The following is a 24,814-nucleotide window of genomic DNA, read 5'->3' on the forward strand; positions in this document are numbered from 1 at the left end:
CATGAAGCCCAAGAATTTGCCAGCTTACCGCAAAAGTGCATTTTGTGGGATTAAGTCTCATTCCATGCTTTCTTATGGTATCAAACACTTCAGTGAGGTCAGATAGCAACGTTTCCTCTTTTTGTGTCTTTACCAACATGTCATCAACATAAACTTCCATTAGCTTCCCAATGTGATAGGCGAAGACTTTGCTCATCAGTCTTTGATATGTAGCTCCTGCATTCTTGAGTCCGAAGGGCATGACTATGTAGTAGTAATTTGCTTTTGGGGTGATGAATGATGTTTTATCCTGGTCGGGTTGATACACTGGGATTTGATTGTATCCCGAGTAAGCATCCATGAAGGAGAGGTACTGATAGCCTGACGAAGCGTCAACTAGTGTGTCTATGTTTGGGAGTGGATAGGGATCTTTTGGGCAGACTTTGTTGAGGTCAGTGTAATCAGTGCACATCCGCCACTTCCCATTTGACTTCTTGACCAATACCACGTTGGCTAGCCATAATGGATACTTTACCTCCCTGACTGCCCCGAGTTCTATAGCATTAGTTTCCTTTCCTCTGGGGTCGCCTTTAAAGTTAAGGCTTTCGTTGTAACAGCATCGCACGAGTTTCTGGTCTCCCTTTATGGTAGCAATCCCTTCTGTAGTTGGGAACTTCATACATTGGTGTGGAGTGGAGACCACCGTGGTGAGCCGATTTAACATTGTTTGACCTATAAGGGCATTGTATGCTGAGTTCACATCGACTACGATGTAGTCTATGCTCAACGTTCTAGACCGTATTCCTTTTCCGAATGTTGTGTGTAGTGGGATGTACCCAAGTGTCTGGATAGGAGCATCTCCGAGCCCGAATAAACTATTTGGATATGCTCTGAGCTCTTTCTCTTGTAGGTTGAGCTTGTCAAAGGTGGATTTGAAAAGGATATCCGCGGAGCTTCCCTGGTCTACCAATGTTCGATGGAGATTGGCATTGGCTAGTATGATGGTAATGACTACGGGGTCATCATGCCCAGGATGATGCCTGCGATGTCTTCTTGAGTGAAGGTAATAGTGGGGAGGTCGGGTGACCTGTCCCCTTCTCCGACCTGGTACACCTCATTAAGGTGTCTTTTGCGGGATGATTTAGAGATCCATCCTCCTGCGAATCCACTGTTTATCATGTGGATATGTCTCTCAGGGGTGTGAGGGGACGTTCAGCTCGTCCGACCTCTTCGTCCATTCTTCTCTTTTTTGGTTCATCTGACCTGTTGGCTAAGAATCGATCTAATCTCCCTTTTCGTGCCAATTTTTCTACGACATTCTTTAGGTCATAGCACTCATTAGTAGAATGCTCGTAGACTCAGTGGTATTCGTAATACTCGATCTGACTTCCTCCTCTCTTGTGTTTAATTGGGCAAGGTGGTGGGATCTTCTCAGTGTTGCATATCTCTTGATAGAAGTCCACAAGAGATACCCGAAGAGGGGTGTAGTTGTGGCATTTTTTGGGTTTCTCATTGGGTTGGTCTTCCTTTTTCCTAGAATCTTTATCCTTGTCCCGAGATAGGTAGGAGAATCCAGTCTTTGAGGTTTCTCCTAATCGGGAGTTCTCCTCCATGTTGATGTATTTTTCCGCCCGTTCTTGTACCTCATTCAGAGATGTTGGATGTTTTTTAGATATGGAGTGGCTAAAGGGTCCTTCTCGCAGGCCATTGATAAGTCCCATAATCGCTGCTTCTGTTGGGAGATTTTGTATGTCTAGGCATGCTTTGTTGAATCTCTCCATGTAACTGCGAAGACTTTCTCGATCTCCTTGCTTAATCCCCAATAGGATTGGAGGATACTTGGCTTTATCCTTCTGGATGAAGAACCTGGCCAGAAACTTTTGGGCGAGGTCATCAAAGCTTGCAATCAACCTTGGCGGCAAGCTGTCAAACCACTTTATTGCTGTTTTGGTCAAGGTGGCCGGGAAGGCTTTACAACAAATTTCATCTGAGGCATCCGTAAAATACATCTGACTTCTAAAGTTGCTGAGATGATGACTTAGGTCAGATGTACCATCGTAGGGAGTCATATTAGGAGCTTTGAAGTCTTTTGGGACTTTAGCTTTCATGATTTCCTTTCTGAATGGATCTTGGTCCTTGCGGGGGCTATCTTCGAGTAGCTTTTGTTTTGAAGTCGACCTCGAGTTTGAGGAGCTTATCTTCCAACTCTTGACGCCTCCTGGTTTCTCTTCAGAGATCTCGCTCAGCCTCCTGCTGCCGGTCGGCTTCTTGTTCTAGCTGTTTAAGGCGATTCTGTTGTTCACGGATGGCCTCCAAAATTTTTGTATTTGGGGGTTGTTTGTCTCCTTTGTTTTGAGGTGTATCCTTTGTTGTGGTATCTGTGTTCTTATACAGAATTATGTCCTCCAAACCAGAGTTGTAATCGTTGTCAAGGTTGTCCTCCATGATGGGAGGTGACTTTCAGGTTCCCCGGCAACGGCGCCAATGTTTTGAGAGTTACCTGAAACTGAAGGTCAATCTCGGAGGAGATCTGCTATTGTGGTCGGAGCTGTGGCATCCGACTTGCTGGTGATATGCGGAAAACTTGTCTCGTAACAATTTTCCTTCGGCAAGTGTACCGAATTCGTCGTCAAGTAAAAACTCACAATAGAGTGAGGTCAAATCCCACAGATATTGATTGATCAAGCAACTTTAATTAGAGGAATATTCTAGTTGAGCGAACCAGAATTTGAGTTGAGAATTGCAGAAAATTAAATGGCGGGAAAGTAAATAGCAGAAACAGTAAATGCTGGAAATAAAGAGCTGAATGTAAATGGCGGAAAGTAAATTGCAGAATCTTAAATGGGAATGGGGTAATTGCTCATAAAAGTAAATGGTAGAAATTAAAGAGAATGGGTAAGATCAGAAATGGGGAGTTCATTGGGCTCAGGAGATGTTGCATTCTCCAGATCAAGTTCATTTTCATCTCTTCCTCAATCAATGCATTCATTGATCTCCTTGGCAATCTTAAGTGATCGAATTACAATTTCTTGTAATTCAATCTCTCAAATCTTGATCAATAGCCAATTCCTTGGTCAATTGCTCATGAGAAGAGATGAAGTATGGTCACTGATTATACCACATGCATTTCCCAAATCAAGTGTTGGAAGGATTATAGTCACATATCCATCCAAACTCAATTTGGTCCAGCATGAGAAAGCATTTCTAGCATGATCCCTTCATTCCTCTTTCAAGGTTCAGAAGGGATCCAAGTATGAATAGCTTCTTTTCCAAGATAACTACCCAATTGGATGAAGATCGAAAGCTTTCTAGTAAAATCAAGAGAAAAGATAGAAGAAGGAGAATGAAAACTAAAATTGATCCATCAAATTACAATAGAGCTCCCTAACCCAATGAAAGGGGTTTAGTTGTTCATAGCTCTGGAAAATGAAAACAAAGATGGAGAATACATGCTGAAAGTAAAACTAGAAGTGTAGAAAAAGTAAATACAAAGAGTAGTTCTATGCCAAAGGCCCCCTAATGTTTCCATCTCCCTAACTAATTCAAAGCTACTCCTATATATACTACTCTTCTGATCTTCTAGTTGGCTCTTCAAGTCTTGGGTATGGGCCTTTGGATCCTGAGTTTGAAGCAGTTATCTTCTTCATTCGGCTTAGCTTTGCTTGCAGAGAGAAAGTGTGAAGTAGGTAGGGACTTTTAGCTCAGGACGTTAGTGGTGTTAACGTTAAGTGAAAATGTGGGTTCGAGAACGTTAGGGACAATCACCTTTTTCACTAACGTTGCTCACCCAAGTATGAGCCACGTTAACCTCAACGTTAGTGGCACAAACGTTACCACTAACGTTGCCTCTTGGTCCTTCGCACACGTTATTAGGACTTACCTTTCCCAATAACGTTGATAAGCCTCCCCCTTCCCTACGTTAGAGTCCACGTTAACTTAGTTAACGTGACTCTTAACGTAAGCTTGCCAATCCTTCGAGAACGTTAGTGACACTTACCTTTGTCACTAACATTCTAATGTGCCCCTATTTCTCACGTTAGAGTCCACGTTAACTAGGTTAACGTGGCTTCTAACGTAGTCATGCTAGCCATCTCCAACGTTAGTGACAAAGGTGAGTGTCACTAACGTTGGCTCATCATCTCTTTATCCACGTTAGCTTCCACGTTAACTAAGTTAACGTGAGAGTTAACGTTGCTCATGGTGGCTCTTGGTGGTTCACCCCAACGTTAGTGACAAAGGTAAGTGTCACTAACGTTGGCGACCAATTGCTCTCTCCACGTTAGCTTCCACGGTAACTAAGTTAACGTGGGAGTTAACGTGGCTTATGGAAGCTTGGCCAACGTTAGTGACAAAGGTGAATGTCACTAACGTTGGCTTCCCTTTTGCTTCTTAACGTTAGAAGCCACGTTAACTAAGTTAACTTAGCAACTAACGTGGCCAATTATGAGCTTGGTCCAACGTTAGTGACAAAGGGGAGTGTCACTAACGTTGGCCTTATTGTCTTCTTCCACGTTAGAGTTCACGTTAACTTAGTTAACGTGACTCTTAACATGGGCTTATGATGGCTTCAAGGGCATTATTGGCGATTACCTTTCTCATTAACTTTCCAAGTTAGCACCCATTCCACGTTAGAGGTCACGTTAGTGGGACTAACGTGACTGCTAACGTGGTTCTTCTTTGCTTCCTTTGTCCTGAAATCAAGCAACAAAGTACATCAAAGTTCTAGTCCAAGTTATGAGTCATGCATCATCCAATTTATCATATAATTCATGCAAAATCCTCATGAAATCATGTAAAGTGCACAATGTATGCTTGAATCAAGATGTAAGTGAATATCTACCCAAAACTAGTTTATTTTCTAAGAAAATGCATGAAACTACCCTAAAAACAGTAAAGAAAAGGTAAGTGAAACTGGCCAAAATGCCCTGGCATCACAACACCAAACTTAAAGCTTGCTTGTCCCTAAGCAAGTACTGGAACAAGAGAATGATGAATGGAATGCCAAGAGAAATGAGTCATTCTTGTGGAAGTCATGTTTCTGGTTTTATGGTGGTTTCATGCATAGCAACTTAGGTTCATTCCTTCACTGGCTTTCAGACCTTTATCATGTCCTAGAATACTCACTGTGATTGCATCCCATGCGACTTTTATTCATTGATCCTTTTGTTGTCATTTCAGGGCTTATTTGTGTTCTTAGGCTAAGTGCTCTGTAAGGGGGCAACTCTTTAAAATAAGCTTTCAGCCAACACTCCCGAACCAGTTGGTTCAAGATGCTAGGTGTTGAAGCACCCCTAAGGACCTACTTCCTCATGTCTCTCCCCCATACATACACACCACAGGCACATGGTTTGTTTATTTTCTTTCCTTGAGGTCTTGGTGTCCAGCACCTCTTTGGGCTACTAAATGTTCTGTAGCAAAGATTGCTCTTGATGGTGGACTTTCAGCTGATAATCCCGGGTTAGTTAACCCAAGTTACCAAGTGATAAAGCACCCCTGAGAGCTTAGTAATCCAAGGAGATCCTTGGTACAGGAACACCACAGACACATCCCTCAAGACTCAAACCCTTGGTGCCTAGCCTCTTTTCTTGCTATTTTTTTCTTTTATTCTTCAACTTTGATTGTTCTTTCCCTTTTTCTTATTAGGATATTATTATTTAGCTAGTCTCATGGGTATGTTCAAAGCATAGTATTCATGACAGATAGTTGTCTTCCCACCTTGTGGTTGAACCAACTTAGCTAACTTATGACCACACCACAAACTCAGGAACTTACTCCATAGTATGAACTCCACTCTGGTCTTTTATAAAACACTCATTCTCTTTTCATTTGATTCAAAAGGACAAGCATACAAGTAAGCAAAGTAAGGATGCAGTGACATAAAGACTAGCAAGCATAAACCTATTCAACAAAAAAAGTTTAAAAGACAGAATTGAAAAAGGTTCAAACTAACATGGAAGCATGTTCTATTTCATACAAGATCTTCCTTATTTAAAGCATAGAAAAATATGGACCAAAGAAGGAACTCCACCACCTTTTACTCATGTGGATGCCCATGCTCCCCTCCTTGCTTATCCTCTTTGTGTCCTCTTGCATTTCCTCGCATCCGTGCCAATCTTGCTTGCTTCCAATCCTCAAGTGCCTTCCTCACTGATTCATGACTCTCTTCCACCCTTTGTCTTTCTTCTCGTGCTAATTCATCCCTCATTTCTTCATACCTTGCGATTCCTGGATGCAATAGAGGCAGCTGTCCTACTAAGTATCCGAGCCTGGCTCGAGTATTTATATGATGTCCAGTCTCGCTCATGTAAACTCCTTCTGCGAATGCCCTTGCTCGTCCAATAGTTCTGCCTGTTCTATTTGTCTTCGATGCATCTCATGTATGTGTGCACCTTGATGTGCTTGGATGTTGATTAGCTTTTGGATAGATTCTTGTTGTTCATTTTGCCTTTGTTCTATCCTGTGGAATATTTCACTCCATTGTTGTCCCTGACTCAAGTGCTACTCCATCATTTACTTTTGCCACTCCCCTTGTTAAGTCATCCATCTTGAGAGTGATTCCTCTTGCTGCCCCATCATCTGTAGTTGAAGCTCTTTCTGTGCTCCTTGGCTTTCCAAATATTGTCGAGATAGGCCATCAATGGCTTTCTGTAGTTGGTGCATATCCAAAGTGGCTGGTGCTTGCCCCTCTAAGACTTGTCCTTCTACTACTTGAGGGGATGGCCTTTTCCTATGCTTCCGTTGAGGCAGGAGAGATGCGGTAGCATGCATCCGTCGAACGGTTATTGGAATGCCCTCTTTTATCCACACGGGGTCCTCATCTTCAAACACCACCCCAGCTTTCTTGCATAGTCGGTAAATGGTGCTGGGGTAACCTAACTTTCCTCTTGAGTCGTTTTTCTCTGCCATCTTTCTAATGCCTGCGGCTATGAGTTCATGAACCTTGATCTCTCCTCCTTTGAGTATACAGTGCACCATTGTGGCTCTCTTAGATTCACCTCCGAGTTGTTCTCTGCTGGGAGGATGGACCTCCTTACAATTTCGAACCACCCTTTTGCTTCCTGGGTGAGGTCTGCTCTCTTGATGAACCTTGGTCTCCTATCCGCATATCTTTCCCAGTCAGCTCCGGGTACACAAATGTCTTGCACAATCTGGTCATGATTGGGGCTGTTGTCCATTCTTGAATGATAACTCTCTTCTTCAAACGGTATGGACCGTAGCTTTAATGCCCTCATGACACTCATGGGACCGAAATCCACAATCTTTCCTCTCACAAAGCTTGTATATGACTCATCTGCCTTATCATATCGGACTGCATTTGCAGAAAACTCTCTTACAAGATTTGCATTTACCTTAATGACCGGATCAGTGAGGAGCTCCCATCTTCTCTTTTCTACCTTCTTTGTGATTTCGGGACACTCAATTTTCCTAACTTGAAATCCTAGCTCATAAATGATCTCTTTATCCACTATCCACCCGTATTGCAATGCATGGTGCAAGCTTCTAAATCTCTTTTTATCATACGGGTGTTGCTCCATAGGTTCCTTTCCCTTCCTTCTTTTAGAGCTCGAAGATGCCATGAATGAGGGTTAATGTGTGAAGGTGGTAAGGGGGTGGAGACTTTTGGTTGTTTAGGGTTGAGTGCAATGAAGGGAGTGCGGGGGAATTTTTTAATGGGGTAGGAGGTGCTTTGTCCCGAAATGGAGAGGTGTGAAGAGTGGGCGTGGAGTGTGAAGGTGGGGTACAGAACAAGGATCACTTATATAGTGAGGTTGTGAGTGAATGGAAGGTGTGGATTGATGGAGTGGTTGCTTGATGGACGGTTGGGGTTGTGCATAGAGAAAGGACAAGGATCATCACTTTATGATGGAGATTGTTCGGTCTTCAAGGGTCCCATTCTTTTCTATGTTGCATGGCAACATTTTCCAATGCGTTCCCTTTTTAGAACAAGTGTGTAGTCCCTCCTTTGGTGGTGTCCGAACCTTCTTCATTTAATTGTCCAATCAATCCCCTTCAATGCTCCTTTCCCTTTCCCTATAAAAATAAAATAAGAAAAATCAATATCATAAAAAAGATTTAAACTTTACGGCTAGAATAATAAAGAAAAAGAATTAGATTCTTTATTCATGAACACCAACTAACTAACTAACTGTGTATCCTTATATGCATATTCGTGGCACCTTGGGTGACACCAAACTTAGTTTGGAGCACTGTGATGAGAAGTTTTTGTTCAAAGCTCCAAGACTAGCATGCTCTGAGTTGCATTCATGCTTTCTTGGCATGCTTTGAACACCAAACTTGTTCTTCACTATATACTGCATAATAAGGATTTCACCAAGTGTTTGTCAAGTTTGGGTTGGAATTCATAAATATTGACTTATTCACTATTTTCTAAAAGCATATAAAACATGGGTTGCCTCCCATGAAGTGCTTCTTTAGCGTCACTAGCTTGACGTTTCGCCTTCATCAGGGAGATCGATAATGCTTCAAGTCTTCTCCTCTGGCAGTAGACCTATATCCAGTAGTTGTATCAATGATCTCTACATGTTCCAAGGAGAGAACTCTGTTGATAGTGAAGACCTTAGGTAACTGAGATGGTACAGTGGGGAGATCAGGGGGGATATCTGGGAAGTAAGCTGAGATCACTTTATCCCCTGGAGAGAAGTTCTCGGTGGGGATCTTCTTGTTTCTCCACCTCCTTGGTACCTTCTTCTTTGTTCCTTGTGATGTTGTCTTACTTTTTGTGACCTCCTCCTCTAAGAAAATGTGGTTACTGGTCTCATATTTTTCTGGTGGTTTAGGTTCCTCCTGATTTTCTTTGAGCTGTGGCAATTGCTGTTTGCCTTGTTCATCAATCAAGGGAATCTCCAGATGTGCTCGTTGTCCTTCAGTGCTTGTCTCTTCCTTCAGTGTCTCGCTGTGATCCTTCTTTGGTTCCTTGTTCTCTTGATCTGTTTCTTGTGAGTGTTTGAAAACAGTGAAGGTGAGCTGTTCATCATGGATCCTCAAGATTAGCTCCCCTCGCTCCACATCTATGAGTGCTCTGGCTATAGCTAGGAATGGTCTTCCCAATATGATTGGGTGAGTGTGACTCTCTTCCACGTCCAATATGACAAAGTCTGTTGGGAGGAAGTATTTTCCAACTTTTACCAACATATTTTCCACCACTCCTATTGCTTGTTTTTGAGTTTTGTCAGCCAGCTTGATGACTACATCTGTGGGCATTATCTCATTGATCTGCAGCCTCTTCACAAGGAATAAGGGTATTAAGTTGATGCTTGCTCCCAAATCGTAGAGTGCTCTATCAAACATTGTTTCTCCTATGGCACAGGGGATATGAAAACTCACTGGGTCCTTTCTTTTTGTAGGTAACTCTGGTTGAATGAGGGCGCTGCACTCCTTGTTCATCACTATAGTTTGGCCTCCCTTGAGTGAGCTTTTCCTAGGAAGCAGTTCCTTCATATACTTGATGTATGCAGGCATTTGTTGGATGGTCTTTATGAATGGTATGTTTACATGCAGAGATGCAAACAAGTCAAGAAATCTTGAGTATATTCTCTTCTCCACAACACCATTGAGTAGTTGGGGAAATGGTGCATAGAGTCTCAGCAGCTCTTGTTGTGAGATTTTTGGTTCTTGGTGATCTTTTTCCTTCTTCTCTACTGAGGTATCTCCAGGTTGTTCTGACGGCTTGCTTGGCTTGTCCTCAGTCTCCTTATCACTTATAGTGACCATCTTGCAATCTTCCCATCTTACTTTCTTTGTTTCACCTCTCGGATTTTTTTCTGTATCCCTTGGAAATCCATCTGTAGGTATGGGAATCTGCTCAGAGAGATACCCCACTTGAGATTCCAACCTCTTGATGGTGTCTCCCTAGTTCTTAAAATTTCCTCGCACTTCCTCCTTGAACGCCTTGTTGTCTTGAATCTCTTTGCATATACCTTCAAGTAGGTTTTCAATCTTCGAGAGTCTGTCATCAAATGATCGTAGGTTGGGATTGGAGGTAGAAGGATGAGGAGTGTTATTTTGGTTTTGATATGGATGTAGAGAGGTGTTGTCATGGTGGTGTTGATATGTTCTCTATGTGAATTGTTGGTGAGCTGCATTGTTGTTGGGGTTGTGACGTCTCTGATCTTGGCTTTGATCTTGTTGATTCCCCCACCCAAAGTTTGGGTGATTCCTCCAACCAGGGTTGTAGGTCTTGGAGTATGGATCATGGTTTTACCTAGGTGAATTTCCAATGTAGTTGGCTTGCTCCTGACTACCCTCTGCTTCTTCATTCACTCCTTCTTGGGTTGCTGATGAAGTGGTTATTGCTGCTACTTGGTTCCTCTCCATCTTCTTGGTGAGGTCAGCCAGCTGCTTGGTAATGAGCTTATTTTGGGCCAGCAGGGCATCTATATTGTTTAGCTCCATCACTCCTCTAGTGTTCCCTCTTTCAGAAGCATAGAAATAGTCATTTTCTGCTACAGTTTCAATGACATCTATGGCCTCCTCAATGGTCTTCTTCTTGTTCAGAGATCCCCCGGATGAGTGGTCTACTGCTTTCTTTGATTCATAAGAAAGGCCTTCATAGAAAATGTGTAGCTGCACCCATTCATTGAACATATCTGGTGGACACCTCCTTGTCAGGTCCTTAAACCTCTCCCATGCTTCATATATAGTCTCACCATCTTGTTGCCTGAAATTTGGACCTCAGCTCTCAGCCTATTGATTCTTTGAGGAGGATAGAATCTGGCTAAAAATTTGTTCACCACATCTTCCCAAGTTGTCAAACTCTCCTTCGGAAAAGACTCCAGCCACTTGGCTGCCTTATCCTTGAGTGAGAATGGAAATAAGAGCAGTCTATAGGCGTCAAGATGAACACCATTAGACTTCACCGTGTCACATATCCTCAGGAAGGTGGTTAGATGTTGATTGGGGTCTTCTTGGATGCCTCCTCCGAACGAACAGTTGTTCAGAACAAGGGTGATGAGCTGTGGTTTTAGTTCAAAATTGTTGGCATGGATGGTCGGCTTTTGAATGCTACTTCCACAGTTTCCTGGGTTTGGATTGATGTAAGAGCCTAAAACTCTTCTCTCCTCCCCAGCATGATTTGCTCGACCTTCTCTGCCATGGTTGTGAGCTTCTTCTTCATGATGGTTTTCCATGTTTTCTTCCATGTTTGGTTCAAAGTATTCCTCCTCTTCCTCGGCATCCACTACTCATTTTTCTCTTGCTTCCCTCCTTAATCTAAGGAAGGTCCTCTCAGGTTCAGAATCAAAGGAAGTTGAAGCCCCACTTCTTCTCCCTGTCATACAACCAACAAAGCACAAGCAAAGAAAATAGATGTAGAAAGTATTTCTGTTAGAATTACTGTTAGTGTGAGTGATGCAATATATCAAACACTTAGTGGGTTAGTGAACTGAATTGTAAATAACTAAAAAAAATGAAAAAGTAGGGGGAAGGGAAGAAATTAACTAAAACTAAAAGTAAATTACTCAAACAGAAAATTAAATCAAACAAACTAAAAATGCTCAATCTAATTATCCTCCAATTTAATCATTGTTGATTCAAAATCAATCCTCGGCAACGGCGCCATAAACTTGATACGCCGAAAACTTGTCTCGTAACAAATTTCCTTCGGTAAGTGTACCGAATTCGTCGTCAAGTAAAAAATCACAATAGAGTGAGGTCGAATCCCACAGATATTGATTGATCTAGCAACTTTAATTAGAGAAATGTTCTAGTTGAGCGAACCAGAATTTGAGTTGAGAATTGTAGAAAATTAAATGGCGGGAAAGTAAATAGCAGAAACAGTAAATGATGGAAATAAAGAGCTGAATGTAAATGGCAGAAAGTAAATTGCAGAATCTTAAATGGGAATGGGGTAATTGCTCATAAAAGTAAATGGCAGAAATTAAAGAGAACGGGTAAGATCAGAAATGGGGAGTTCATTGGGCTCAAGAGATGTTGCATTCTCCAGATCAAGTTCATTTTCATCTCTTCCTCAATCAATGCATTCATTGATCTCCTTGGCAATCTTAAGTGATCGAATTGCAATTCCTTGTAATTCAATCTCTCAAATCTTGATCAATAGCCAATTCCTTAGTCAATTGCTCATGAGAAGAGATGAAGTATGGTCACTGATTATACCACATGCATTTTCCAAATCAAGTGTTGGAAGGATTATAGTCACATATCCATTCAAACCCAATTTGGTCCAGCATGAGAAAGCATTTCTAGCATGATCCCTTCATTCCTCTTTCAAGGTTCAGAAGGGATCCAAGTATGAATAGCTTCTTTTCCAGGATAACTACCCAATTGGATGAAGATCGAAAGCTTTCTAGTAAAATCAAGAGAAAAGATAGAAGAAGGAGAATGAAAACTAAAATTGATCCATCAAATTACAACAGAGCTCCCTAACCCAATGAAAGGGGTTTAGTTGTTCATAGCTCTGGAAAATGAAAACAAAGATGGAGAATACATGCTGAAAGTAAAACTAGAAGTGTAGAGAAAGTAAATACAGAGAGTAGTTCTATGCCAAAGGCCCCCTAACGTTTCCAGCTCCCTAACTAATTCAAAGCTACTCCTATATATACTACTCTTCTGATCTTCTAGTTGGCTCTTCAAGTCTTGGGTATGGGCCTTTGGATCCTGAGTTTGAAGTAGTTATCTTCTTCATTGGGCTTAGCTTTGCTTGCAGAGAGAAAGTGTAAAGTAGGCAGGGACTTTTAGCTCAGGACGTTAGTGGTGTTAACGTTAAGTGAAAGTGTGGGTTCGAGAACGTTAGTGACAATCACCTTTTTCACTAACGTTGCTCACCCAAGTATGAGCCACGTTAACCTCAACGTTAGTGGCACAAACATTACCACTAACGTTGCCTCTTGGTCCTTCGCACACGTTATTGGGACTTACCTTTCCCAATAACGTTGATAAGCCTCCCCCTTCCCTACGTTAGAGTCCACGTTAACTTAGTTAATGTGGCTCTTAACGTAAGCTTGCCAATCCTTCGAGAACGTTAGTGACACTTACCTTTGTCACTAACGTTCCAATGTGCCCCTATTTCTCACGTTAGAGTCCACGTTAACTAGGTTAACGTGGCTCCTAACGTAGTCATGCTAGCCATCTCCAACGTTAGTGACAAAGGTGAGTGTCACTAACGTTGGCTCATCATCTCTTTATCCATGTTAGCTTCCACGTTAACTTAGGAGTTAACGTTGCTCATGGTGGCTCTTGGTGGTTCACCCCAACGTTAGTGACAAAGGTAAGTGTCACTAACGTTGGCGACCAATTGCTCTCTCCACGTTAGCTTCCACGTTAACTAAGTTAACGTGGGAGTTAACGTGGCTTATGGAAGCTTGGCCAACGTTAGTGACAAAGGTGAATGTCACTAACGTTGGCTTCCCTTTTGCTTCTTAACGTTAGAAGCCACGTTAACTAAGTTAACGTGGCAACTAACGTGGCCAATTATGAGCTTGGTCCAACGTTAGTGACAAAGGGGAGTGTCACTAACGTTGGCCTTATTGTCTTCTTCCACGTTAGAGTTCACGTTAACTTAGTTAACGTGACTCTTAACATGGGCTTATGATGGCTTCGAGGGCATTATTGGCGATTACCTTTCTCATTAACTTTCCAAGTTAGCACCCATTCCACGTTAGAGGTCACGTTAGTGGGACTAACGTGACTGCTAACGTGGTTCTTCTTTGCTTCCTTTGTCCTAAAATCAAGCAACAAAGTGCATCAAAGTTCTAGTCCAAGTCATGAGTCATGCATCATCCAATTTATCATATAATTCATGCAAAATCCTCATGAAATCATGTAAAGTGCACAATGTATGCTTGAATCAAGATGTAAGTGAATATCTACCCAAAACTAGTTTATTTTCTAAGAAAATGCATGAAACTACCCTAAAAACAGTAAAGAAAAGGTCAGTAAAACTGGCCAAAATGCCCTGGCATCAGCTGGTCCTTGGGATGTTGCTGATCCTTGATCACCGGAGGATAGTGGTACCTGCAAGAGACTCCGATGCTTAAGTTAGCACGGGCTTTGAGCAGGTTTTATGTGTAGAATCAGAGTATGAGCTATACCTGGGTACTCCAGTGTATTTATAGTAGTGTGGAGTGACCTCCCTTGAGATAAGTTAGTTATCTTATTTTTTTGTGGGTGAGTCCCCTTATCTTTGGCTAGCCGCCTTTAGGTGGGTTGTGATCTTCTGCTTTGGGCCTATTTGGGCCCTTATAGCAATTTGGCCGAGCTCTTTGGGAAGAGGTTGGTGTCGACCAACCTTTATAAGTGGTCGGTCGTTTTTATCTTCATCCAACCTGGCTTGCCTAGCTCGACCCAAGGTATAAACACTAGTATTTGCTATGTCTCTCCTTTTGAATTATATATATATTTATGTCGTTTATGTATATCGTTGACGTTTTGAGTGCAATACGATTTTTGTTATGTTATCTTTCTTCACAGGCTCCTAGACATATCATTATTCTTCAATTACTATATACATACTTTTCAATTTTAGAGGTTGTAATACCTCACCATCTTTCATTTACGACTATAGCCACTACAAGAAAAATACCCATTCAGCCACACTTTTTTTAAGCTACATTTGAAAAGCGTAGCCTATTCTATGAATAGGCTACGCTTTTCTCCGTGTTGCCTTTTTATATGAGAAAATGAATAGGCTACGCTTTTCTCCGTGTTGCCTTTTTATATGAGAAAAGGATACACAATTGTGGCATCATTTAAAAAGTGTAGCGTTAGGTATTTTAGAAATCACTTATAAAGCGTAGCCGTAGGTTGATATCTATAGGTTCACTTTTCGTATCAAAGGAGACGCTTTTAGAGAGTAGCCTATTTATTAAGTTTTGGGTGCGTTTGAAAAGTGATGCCTAATGTGTCTAGAGCAAAAAATTTGACACTTAGTAAATTTTTTCCCTCTAAAGCTCAGAATTGAAGTCACCCTTTCAGTAGAGAAGAAAACCCTCCTACACTCCTGCACCGCGAGAAGGAAACCCTGCCTCCTGTACCATGCGAAGAGCGTGAAGCCTCACCGTCGCGAAGATCATCGCACCCCAGTCCCCACTCACCACTCAGCGCCACACCGTTGTGAAGATCATGAAGCTCACACCGTTGTGAACCCTCCTGCACTGATCGTCGCGCGCCGCCCATACCACCGTCGTGAACCCTTCTGCACTGATCTCCGCACCACTCACGACTTCGCCACTCACCGTCACTTGCGCCCTCCTGCATTAAGCGTCAGCTGTGCCCTCACCATCGTTGTCTCTGCGCTCACATCGTCGAGAAGGTATTCTATAGATTTCCGTTTGGTTCTAAAATTTGGGTGGTTTAGAGTTCCAATTTTAAGGTTTTTAATTTGGGGTTTGGTATAATAATCTAATTTATATGCAATTGTGAAATGTGAATTGATGAACAAGCATGTATTATTGATGAAAATGCATACTATTTATTTATTTCCATCCGCATCTACTCGTTCTTCTTGCCTCTGTGTATTCTGGTTCCTTTCTCCTTTGAATTTGCTATTGCTTGTACAATCTGATAATGAGCATTTTTTTTGAATGGTTGAGTATATGGCTAAATTTATTGCTTTAATCACTAGGTGCTGTGTTAAGGAAGAAACAAATTTTTTTCTGCAACCCAGCATGTTTAAGGAGAGTCGCAAGCTTCTACTGTTGTCTCTGGACAAGAAATCCACAGGCTGTTGTTAGGGAGGTCTAGAAGACGATGGAGGCATAAGATGCCAAATGCTGACAGGTAAATTCGGAGATAAACTACATAGATATGGGGAGTAAGCTTCGCTTTTGCATTAGTGTGCCAGATACCTTGGCATGGCTTGTTTTGTTGCTATGCCAAACGATTTTTATTATTTAATTAGTAGAGTATAGAAGTTGAAACCCTGTTCTGGTTATATTACTATCTTATCTGTCGACTGATATTTGCATCACTTTACTAGCTTCTTTTAGCTTTTCGAATTAATTGTTTTAAATGGCAATGCAATTTTATGGCACTCACTGCCTCCTTGATTTCTAGGTTTAGCATATCAATGTCATTATTATTTTAGATCACATAGGTTTAGACTGGCTGGCTGGCTGTCATTAGATCACAGAAAGTGGTCAACTGAATAGGGTATTTACTGAAATTATTTTTGTGATAGAAAAGAATTTCAAATTTGTTTGGGGCAATATGCAAAAGAGAAGGTTGTTACTTTTTAGTGGATTAGCAACTTATTTGGAAGGTGAAAATATCCTGGTAGCTTTCTCATGTAATTTCACCTGAAATTCGAATGAGTTCTATTGCACTTTGCTACTTGCAGGGTGGGACTGTTTCGGCTATGACATTAGATATGAGAATACTTCTTGGGGTAAGCCTTTCAACATCCTTTTTGACTTTTTACATGACTTGATGTTTTTAAAACTTTTGGAACTAAGTCTGTTTTTTTATTAGATCACTTGTGTTAACAGGAAAAATCAATTAGTATTGTATATTAGAGCCTGTTTTTCAACATATTTCTTGTCAAGTTGTTTCTTCGAAAGCTTTTTAAGAAAGGTGGTGGATGAATTTTCAGGAAATCGGGAAAGAAGGACTACTCAACGGCGATTCTTGAGCGGAAGAAGTCGCCGAACCGTCTTGTGGTGGATGAAGCCATCAACAACGACAACTCCGCCGTGTCCATGCACCTTGATACCATGGAGAAGCTCCAGCTCTTCCGTGGCGACACTATCCTCATCAAGGTCACTTTCTTACCCTCCTCTATCTTCTTACTTACCTTCCTCTTGCTGTGTCTTAGCTCTTAATTGATTTATTTGATTCCCCACAAAAAAGTACTCTTTTTCAGAGTCTCTTACTGGGGTGTTATTTTTGTTTTGTTCTTTCTTAACGGACGGTGTTGTGAGATTTTGAATTTTATACTGTGGAGTACTAGGCCATGTATACTAAGAAGAAGATCATGATTGATTGACATGGTTGCAAATAGAGTTGGATTAAATTTAAAATGTTATTTATTTGTATCTAATGAAAGCATTTCGAGTTTGGAGTACAACTATCAGAATGTCTTAAAGTTTTAATTAATTTATCTCTTATATTTATTCTTTGTGTTGCAACTTCTAAGTCAGATGGGGTTTTTGATTTGTATATATTTGCAGGGCAAGAAAAGGAGGGATACTGTTTGCATAGCTCTTGCTGATGACACCTGTGAAGAGCCCAAGATCAGGATGAACAAAGTTGTGAGGTCGAATTTGCGGGTTCGTCTTGGAAATGTTGTGTCCGTGCACCAGTGCCCTGATGTAAAGTATGGGAAACGTGTGCACATTCTGCCTATTGATGATACCATTGAAGGTGTCACTGGCAATCTGTTTGATGCTTTCTTGAAACATAAGTTTCTACCTTGAGCTTCTCTTAAGTTGCGGGTTTAGGGATAGATACTTAATTTGACTTGCTTTATGAGCTTGCTCTTAGTGATGAGTACTTTAATTTGAGTATTTCTATTAATGTTATAAGACTTCGTTACTGATTGTCAGCGTGTTTTGCAAAATTTCTTACCTCTCTTAAAAGTCCTTACATTCACATTGCTTGTGTTATTATTATTATTATTATTATTATTATTATTTGGAGAGATAGTAGTCTTGGCTTGTCAAGCTTCGTATGATTGATTGTTACCTTTCTTGATATTTGATTGAATTGAATTGATTTGAATGCATGCCAAACTGACTTAGTAGTATATATAGAATCTACAATCTTCAGTTTCTTGGACGACATTGATATTACATGTGGAATATGATTATTTTGGTGCTTGTAAAATATTATAACTTTTTAATGTAAATTTTGCAGCTTACTTCTTGGAAGCTTATCGTGCTGTCAGAAAAGGAGATCTATTTCTTGTCCGTGGAGGGATGAGAAGTATGGAGTTTAAGGTCATTGAAATTGATCCTGGGGAGTACTGTGTGGTTGCTCCAGATACTGTAATCTTCTGTGAGGGGGAGCCTTTGAAAAGAGAGGATGAAGAGAGGCTGGATGAAGTTGGATATGATGATGTGGGTGGAGTTAGGAAACAAATGGCACAAATTCGTGAGTTGGTATAGCTTCCCTTGAGGCATCCACAACTCTTTAAGTCGATTGGTGTGAAACCACCCAAAGGTATTCTACTTTATGGACCCCCTGATTCCAGGAAGACACTGATAGCAAGAGCTGTTACTAATGAAACGGGAGCTTTCTTCTTTTGTATAAATAGACCAGAGATCATGTCCAAACTGGCAAGAGAGAGTGAAAGCAATCTGAGGAAAGCATTTGAAGAGGCTGAAAAGAATGCACCATCCATCATCTTCATTGATGAAATTGATTCTATTGCACCCAAGAGGGAGAAGACACATGGTGAAGTTGAAAGGAGGATTGTTTCACAGCTTTTGACTCTTATGGATGGATTGAAATCTCGTGCTCATGTTATCGTTATTGGAGCTACCAATCGCCCAAACAGCATTGACCCAGCATTGAGAAGGTTCGGTAGATTTGATAGGGAAATTGATATTGGTGTTCCTGATGAAGTTGGCCGACTTGAAGTTCTTCGTATACACACTAAAAACATGAAGCTCTCTGATGATGTAAGTTTCATTGTCTCTTAACTTTGTTGGTGTCTATACACTCTACCAGGTTGTGCATGCCATGATGTGGCTCTGGTTGTAGGTTGTTCATTAATTCTTTAATGTTCTTAAATTTTCTGTTGCTTAACTCTAGCGCCGCTGTCCTAGAGTAGTGAAGAGTATATTTGAGATGTATGAATTTTCTGTTGCTTAAATAATAGTGAAGAGTATATTTGAGATGTATGAATTTTTACAGTTAACTTCATTCTAGTACTTTTGGATCAATATTATAGATATATTTTGGTTAGAGATAATTTTTATTATATAAAAAAATTATTTAGTATAATTATGTATTTATTTTTATTTTGTAATATTCAACTCATTTAAATAAAAATGCAAAATTATTATACATGTAATCATATTAACTATTATGTTGTATTAATAATTATTATATAATTATATATATATACAAAAAAAACAAGACCTAAGGCTACACTTATATACAGTAGCTATAGTATACGAAAAAAAAGACCTAAGGCAACACTTATATACAGTAGCTATAGTATACAAAAAAAAAGAGGGACCTAAGGCTACGCTTATAAAAAGTAGCTATGGTATACAATGTGGCTACGCTTTACAGGTGATGCAGTAGCGTTGAAAAGCATAGCCTATTCTGGAAAAATAAAAGCTGAAAAGCGTAGCCTTTGGTCTTGGACAGCATCACTTGAAAAGTGTAGCCTATTCCCAAACGCCAAAAGCGTAGCCCTTGGTACAGAAAAGCGTAGCCTTTGAGAATAGGCAACGGCCAAATAGGAATCACCCCAAAAAGCGTAGCCGTAGCCCAAAAAGCGTAGCCGTAGCCTAAGGCATCATTTTTTTTTCACTTTTGGCTTTCAAGTGTACCTGAATGGGTGTTTTTCTTGTAGTGAGCGTAAGGCTTTATGTGGTAGGGTGTTTGACGGGTGAAAAATTGTCGATTAAGAATTTATAAAGAAAATAGCATTGCAAGTACAGTTCTTAACTGATGAAAATTCCGTTTATCAATTTAAAAAGAGTTGTCACAAATTAAGAATAAATTACTGGGATTAGAATTCCCAGGTCGTCTCCCAACGAGTTGACAAAAGAGTGCAAGTTATTGGTCAGGAATTTTCTGAGAATTTTTAGAGTTGGAGAACAGGAAATTAAAATAATTATTAATTAAAGCAATGAAAATTAACAAGAGGTTTTATATATCTGAAATAAAAAGCCTTGACTGGGAAAATATTAGTTGAAAGTTCTATCCTTGATGAATTTTTCCAACTGTACTGGTAAGAGATTGTTGTTTCTACTTAGTTATTCTTTACCGAATAAAGTCAAGTAACTAACCAGCTCCAATTCACAAGTCCTAATCCTCTCCTATGGAAGGATTAGCGTTAGTGACTAGAGAGCCAGCCAACAACTTCCAATTTCCATTTAACACTTGAGTATTCCAACTCAAGAGTCTCCTTTTAGTCAACTCCCAAGTCAAGTTGGGAGTCTACTCCATTGATGTGAATGCCATTTTTATAAACGATAAAAGAGAATGAAAAGAAGACATAGAAATTCAAATAAAATAATAACAGAAAATTAATTGAAGGTAAAAATAATTCTTTGCATTAGTAAATTCCAAAATCAAAGATATCCATATGTAACTCTGAACAGGGTAAATGGATGATTAAAAGAGTAAGGAGATAAGAAAACAAACTAGAATGATAGAGACTTCAACGGAGGTAGTAACTCTATGGCATTTCCACATCAAAAGCATAAAACTCTAAAACTATGAATGTGAAGAACCCTAGAGGAAGTAGTATTTTTCTCTCTCAGATTCAAAACTAAAAACTAAAAATTATGTTAAAGTGAATGTGTCTTGAGTCTCTGCTTGTCCCTTGGCTCTAGTCTGTGTTTTTGGACCGAAAACTGGGTCCAAACTCAGCCCAAAATCGCCCCCAGTCTTCTGTACTTTCTGCACGTGGCGCACGTCACGCGTACGCGTTGATGGTCTTCTTCGCATGTCATGCGTACGCGTCAGGTACGCGCACGCGTCGCTATGGAATGCACCAAGTCACGCGCACGCGTCAGGTATGCACGTGCGTCGTTCCTTGCTGGCCAGCTCTTTAGTTTCTTATGTTCCTTCCATTTTTGCAAGCTTCCTTTCCATTCTTTAAGCCATTCCTGCCCTATAAAGCCTGAAAACACTTAACACACAGATCACAGCATCGAATGGTATAAAAGGACATTAAAAATACACAATTTAAAGGCGTAGGAAGCAAGTTTTCAATCATAGAACAGAATTAGGAAGGAATTGTAAAATCATGCAAATTATATGAATAAGTGTGCAAAGAATTGATAAAAACCACTCCATTTAGCACAGAATAAACCATAAAATAGTGGTTTATCAATCTCCCCACACTTAAACATTAGCATGTCCTCATGCTAAGCTCAAGGAGATCAAAAGAATAAATGGGGAAAAGTAAGACTCTTGTAATGCAACCTATGTATGTGAATGCAACTATATGCTAAGATGTTTCTATCTACTTGGTTAAAAGTAAACAAGTTCCTCAAGACAAACATAAATCAGATTCCGCTAATTCAAATCATGCAATAAAAGATAAGTAAACTTGTAAGAAGATAGCTCATGAAAGCAGGGAACATAGAATCAAGCATTGAACCCTCACTGGTAGTGTATATGCACTCTAATCGCTCAAGTGTCTAGGGTTAATCCACTCTACTCTTCTCTAGTCATGCTTTCTAAAACCTTGTTCTTCATCTAACCAATCAACAAATATTTAGTGTACAAATGCAAACATCATGAGGTCTTTTCAAGGTTTTAATGGGGCTAAGGTAAGGGTGAGGATATACGTATAGCCAAGTGAGCTATATTATGAATCTTTGACTAACCTAAGTTCTCACCTAACACACACTCTATATAATTCTAAAATCATACCTAGCTACCCAAAATCCCACTTTTTCATCACATACTCATGTATCAATTTTTAATTCCATTACATATGCATTGATCTTTTATTGAACTTAGCATTGGGGTGGTTTTATCCCCTATTCATTTATTTCTTTTTATGTACTTTTCTTTTCTTTTCTCTCTCTCTTTTTTTTTGATGATAATGAAAGCAAACATAACATATCAATGCACATGGTTTTTCTGGTCTCACATGAGTATGAACCCAAATTCCCAATACTTTTGTCAATAAAACACAACACAATTTTATCAACCTAAGTTCCCACAATTCCCCACACTTAATTGATACACAATCTCTATCTTAAGCTAACCAAAGATTTAATTGGGATAATTAAATATTTTTCCGCTTAAGGCTAGTGATGTGATAAAATACAGAATAAATGGGGATTAAAAGGCTCAAAGTGGCAAACAACGGTAATTGAAATGGTAGGCAATCTGGGATAAGTGAGCTAATAACAATCAATGGCCTCAATTATATGTATGCATGCAAATACACTAAATAATGGACATATAGAATGGAACAAACCAAAGATTGCAATCATAGAGACGAAAACACACAAGAATAAAAATCATGGTTAAATAATGTAACCATATAATTAAGCTCAAAATCTCACAGGTTGTGTGTTCTTAGCTATAAATCATGTTCCAAATTACAATCTTCAAACAAGTTTAACACCAATCAATTTAAATTAGTGAAATGCTATAAAATAGGGTGTTGAAAAGAAATTTATTACTTTGACCAAGCAAAACATACATGCAAGCAACTATTATCATGCAATCTATCCTATCTAACAAAAAAAAAAGTCAAATGTTGGTGTTAAGAGAGAGAGATTACCTCCGGAAGTCAAGGACTGACTTTCCCACACTTAAGGCTTGGCACGGTCCTCCGTGCCATCAGTAAGGAGCAAGGTAAGGCTGGAAGCATCGCCTCCACTGTCTAGTTCGCCATGGCTCCCTGTGCTACTGGGTGAAGGGGAATCCGGGGTGTCCTTCTGTTCCGGAGGTGGGTGAGTACCAACAATGAGTTCCTTCAGATAGTTGTATCGGCGCTTGTTGTGGCGCTCCAATTGCTCCATCCGCCGGTCTTGCCGGTCGAACCTCTCAAGGATCTGAAGGAACATCTGATGGGTAGACGGTACTTCTGGTGTGGATGATGGTGGAGTAGAAGAAGGAGAAGTGTCCAAAGATGGGCCTGGTGGCCGGCTCCCAGAGGGAACTGGGGGTCTGATGTACTTCCCACTCAGGACATACTGATCGGCCCTTGGGATTATGACCTTCGTGTCTCCTGCCCGATAGGACACCTGCTACAGAAACTAAATCTGAAACCAATGCGGGGAAGGGCAGGTTACCTGCTATCTGCACATGTTCCATGGCCTGCCGGATGTGCTGGGGCAGGTTAAGGGGTTGCTCTGTCAGGATGCACTAGATGAGAACAGCCATGTCCGCTGTGAAGGTGGATTCGTAAGTTCTCGGAAAGATATAGTGGGACATAATCTGTGCCCACACGCGAGGCTCCAAGGTGAGTGATGATGAGAGAACTTTTGTTGATATAGAATTTTCTCAATTGAATGAATTCTCGTTGTAAAGTATAGTTCTACACCAACAAAGAGTCCTCACATACAAAAATTTTGGTTGTCACGAATAACAAACCCCAATAAGAATTAACCGGAGTATTTGGACTCCGGGTCGTCTCACGAGGAGTTACAATGAAGTGTATGCTTATTGGCTATGAAGATCAAGGGGGGTTTTTGATTGATAAGAGGGCAAGAAATAAAATGAGCAATTAAAGAAAGCAATTAATAAAGAGAGACATTCATGGCAAGAATTGAGATCATAGGCTTTCTATCCTAGTCATGCAATGATTAATTCATCTTACTTAGTCAACTCCAATAAATAGGGAGAAAGTCAAACAAGACTAATCAATCATACCACAATAATAACAAGAATTTATCTTATTACGTCATCTCCAACATTGGAAGAAGGTATCATATTATCTTCCATGAGAGGAAGTCTAATAAGACTAGCTAATCTCAATCCAAAAGTCCTAATCAACTTACAAATTAAATTAGTAAAAGATTAGCATCAATGGAAATAATATTAGCTAACAACTCTAGATCACCAACAAAAGTTGGGTTTTCATGACTCAAGATTGCCCAATTACTCTTTCCAAGCCAAGAATGCTCAAAATCTACTCTAAAGCCCAACCAAGCATTTTGTCAAACACTTGGTGAGTACAAAGGGAAAGCATGGTAAATGTGCAAGAATAATAAAATCTACCAACTACCAATTACAAGAAAAGTAAATCAACAACTCAAATCATCAATAAAAGAACATCAAACATTAAATTTCATTAAAGAAAAGATCCAAATCCAACAAAAGGCTCATGAACATAAAAAAAGACATAAAAGTAAAATTGACAAGAGAACAAAGAAGAATAGAGTAGTAGCAACAAGAAATTAAAAGGAGAAACTAAATTAAAACAAGAATTAAAAGTTGGATTTAAGAAAATTAAACCTAAACTACCCTAAAATCTAGAGGGAGGAGAGACCCTCTCTCTCTAGAATTCTACCCTAAAACATGATGAAAACTAAACTATGACTACTTGGTTCATTCCCCTTTCAATACTTGGGTTCAATAGCATCAGAAATGAGTTGGATTGGGCCCAAAATACTTCAGAAATCGCTGGGGGCGATTTCTCTTTAGTGGGCCACGGACAGCATCAGCGCGCACGCGTACATGGCGCGTGCGCGCCCCTTAACGCGAAATAATATATGGCAAATTTTATATCATTTCGAAGCCTCGGATGTTAGCTTTCTAACGCAACTAGAACCGCCTCATTTGGACCTCTGTAGCTCAAGTTATGGTTGATTGAGTGCGAAGAGGTCGGGTTTGACAGCTTTACGGTTCCTTCATTTCTTCATGAGTTCTCCCACTTTGCATGCTTTTCTTCTCACTTCTTCCATCCAATACTTGCCTTATGAACATGAAATCACTTAACAAACATATCAAGGCATCGAATGGAATTAAAGTAAATTAAAATCACCAATTTTAGGGCCTAAAAAGCATGTTTTCACTTTTAAGCACAAATCAAGGGAGAATTGCAAAACCATACTATTTCATTGAATAAATGTGAGAAAAGGTGATAAAATCCCCCAAATTAAGCACAAAATAAACCACAAAATTGGGGTTTATCAAATTTCCCCACACTTAAACCAAGCATGTCCTCATGCTAAGAATAAAGAAGGACAAGAAAAGGGTATGACATTTATTC

At 40.1% G+C, this 24,814-nt stretch overlaps 1 non-coding gene and 1 pseudogene across 1 annotated transcript; both read left to right on the forward strand.

Moving 5' to 3' along the window:
- Positions 1–338: 338 nt before the first annotated feature.
- On the forward strand, positions 339–18,593 carry LOC110268406 (cell division cycle protein 48 homolog; annotated as a pseudogene).
- On the forward strand, positions 10,580–10,685 carry LOC148579839 (small nucleolar RNA R71). The gene has a single exon (XR_015896513.1). It is a non-coding gene; the product is annotated as a small nucleolar RNA R71 (small nucleolar RNA).
- Positions 18,594–24,814: the final 6,221 nt, after the last annotated feature.

The sequence above is a fragment of the Arachis ipaensis genome, chromosome B10, assembly GCF_059453495.1.
Source record: "Arachis ipaensis isolate K30076 ecotype BB chromosome B10, ASM5945349v1, whole genome shotgun sequence".
Classification (NCBI taxonomy): domain Eukaryota; kingdom Viridiplantae; phylum Streptophyta; class Magnoliopsida; order Fabales; family Fabaceae; genus Arachis; species Arachis ipaensis.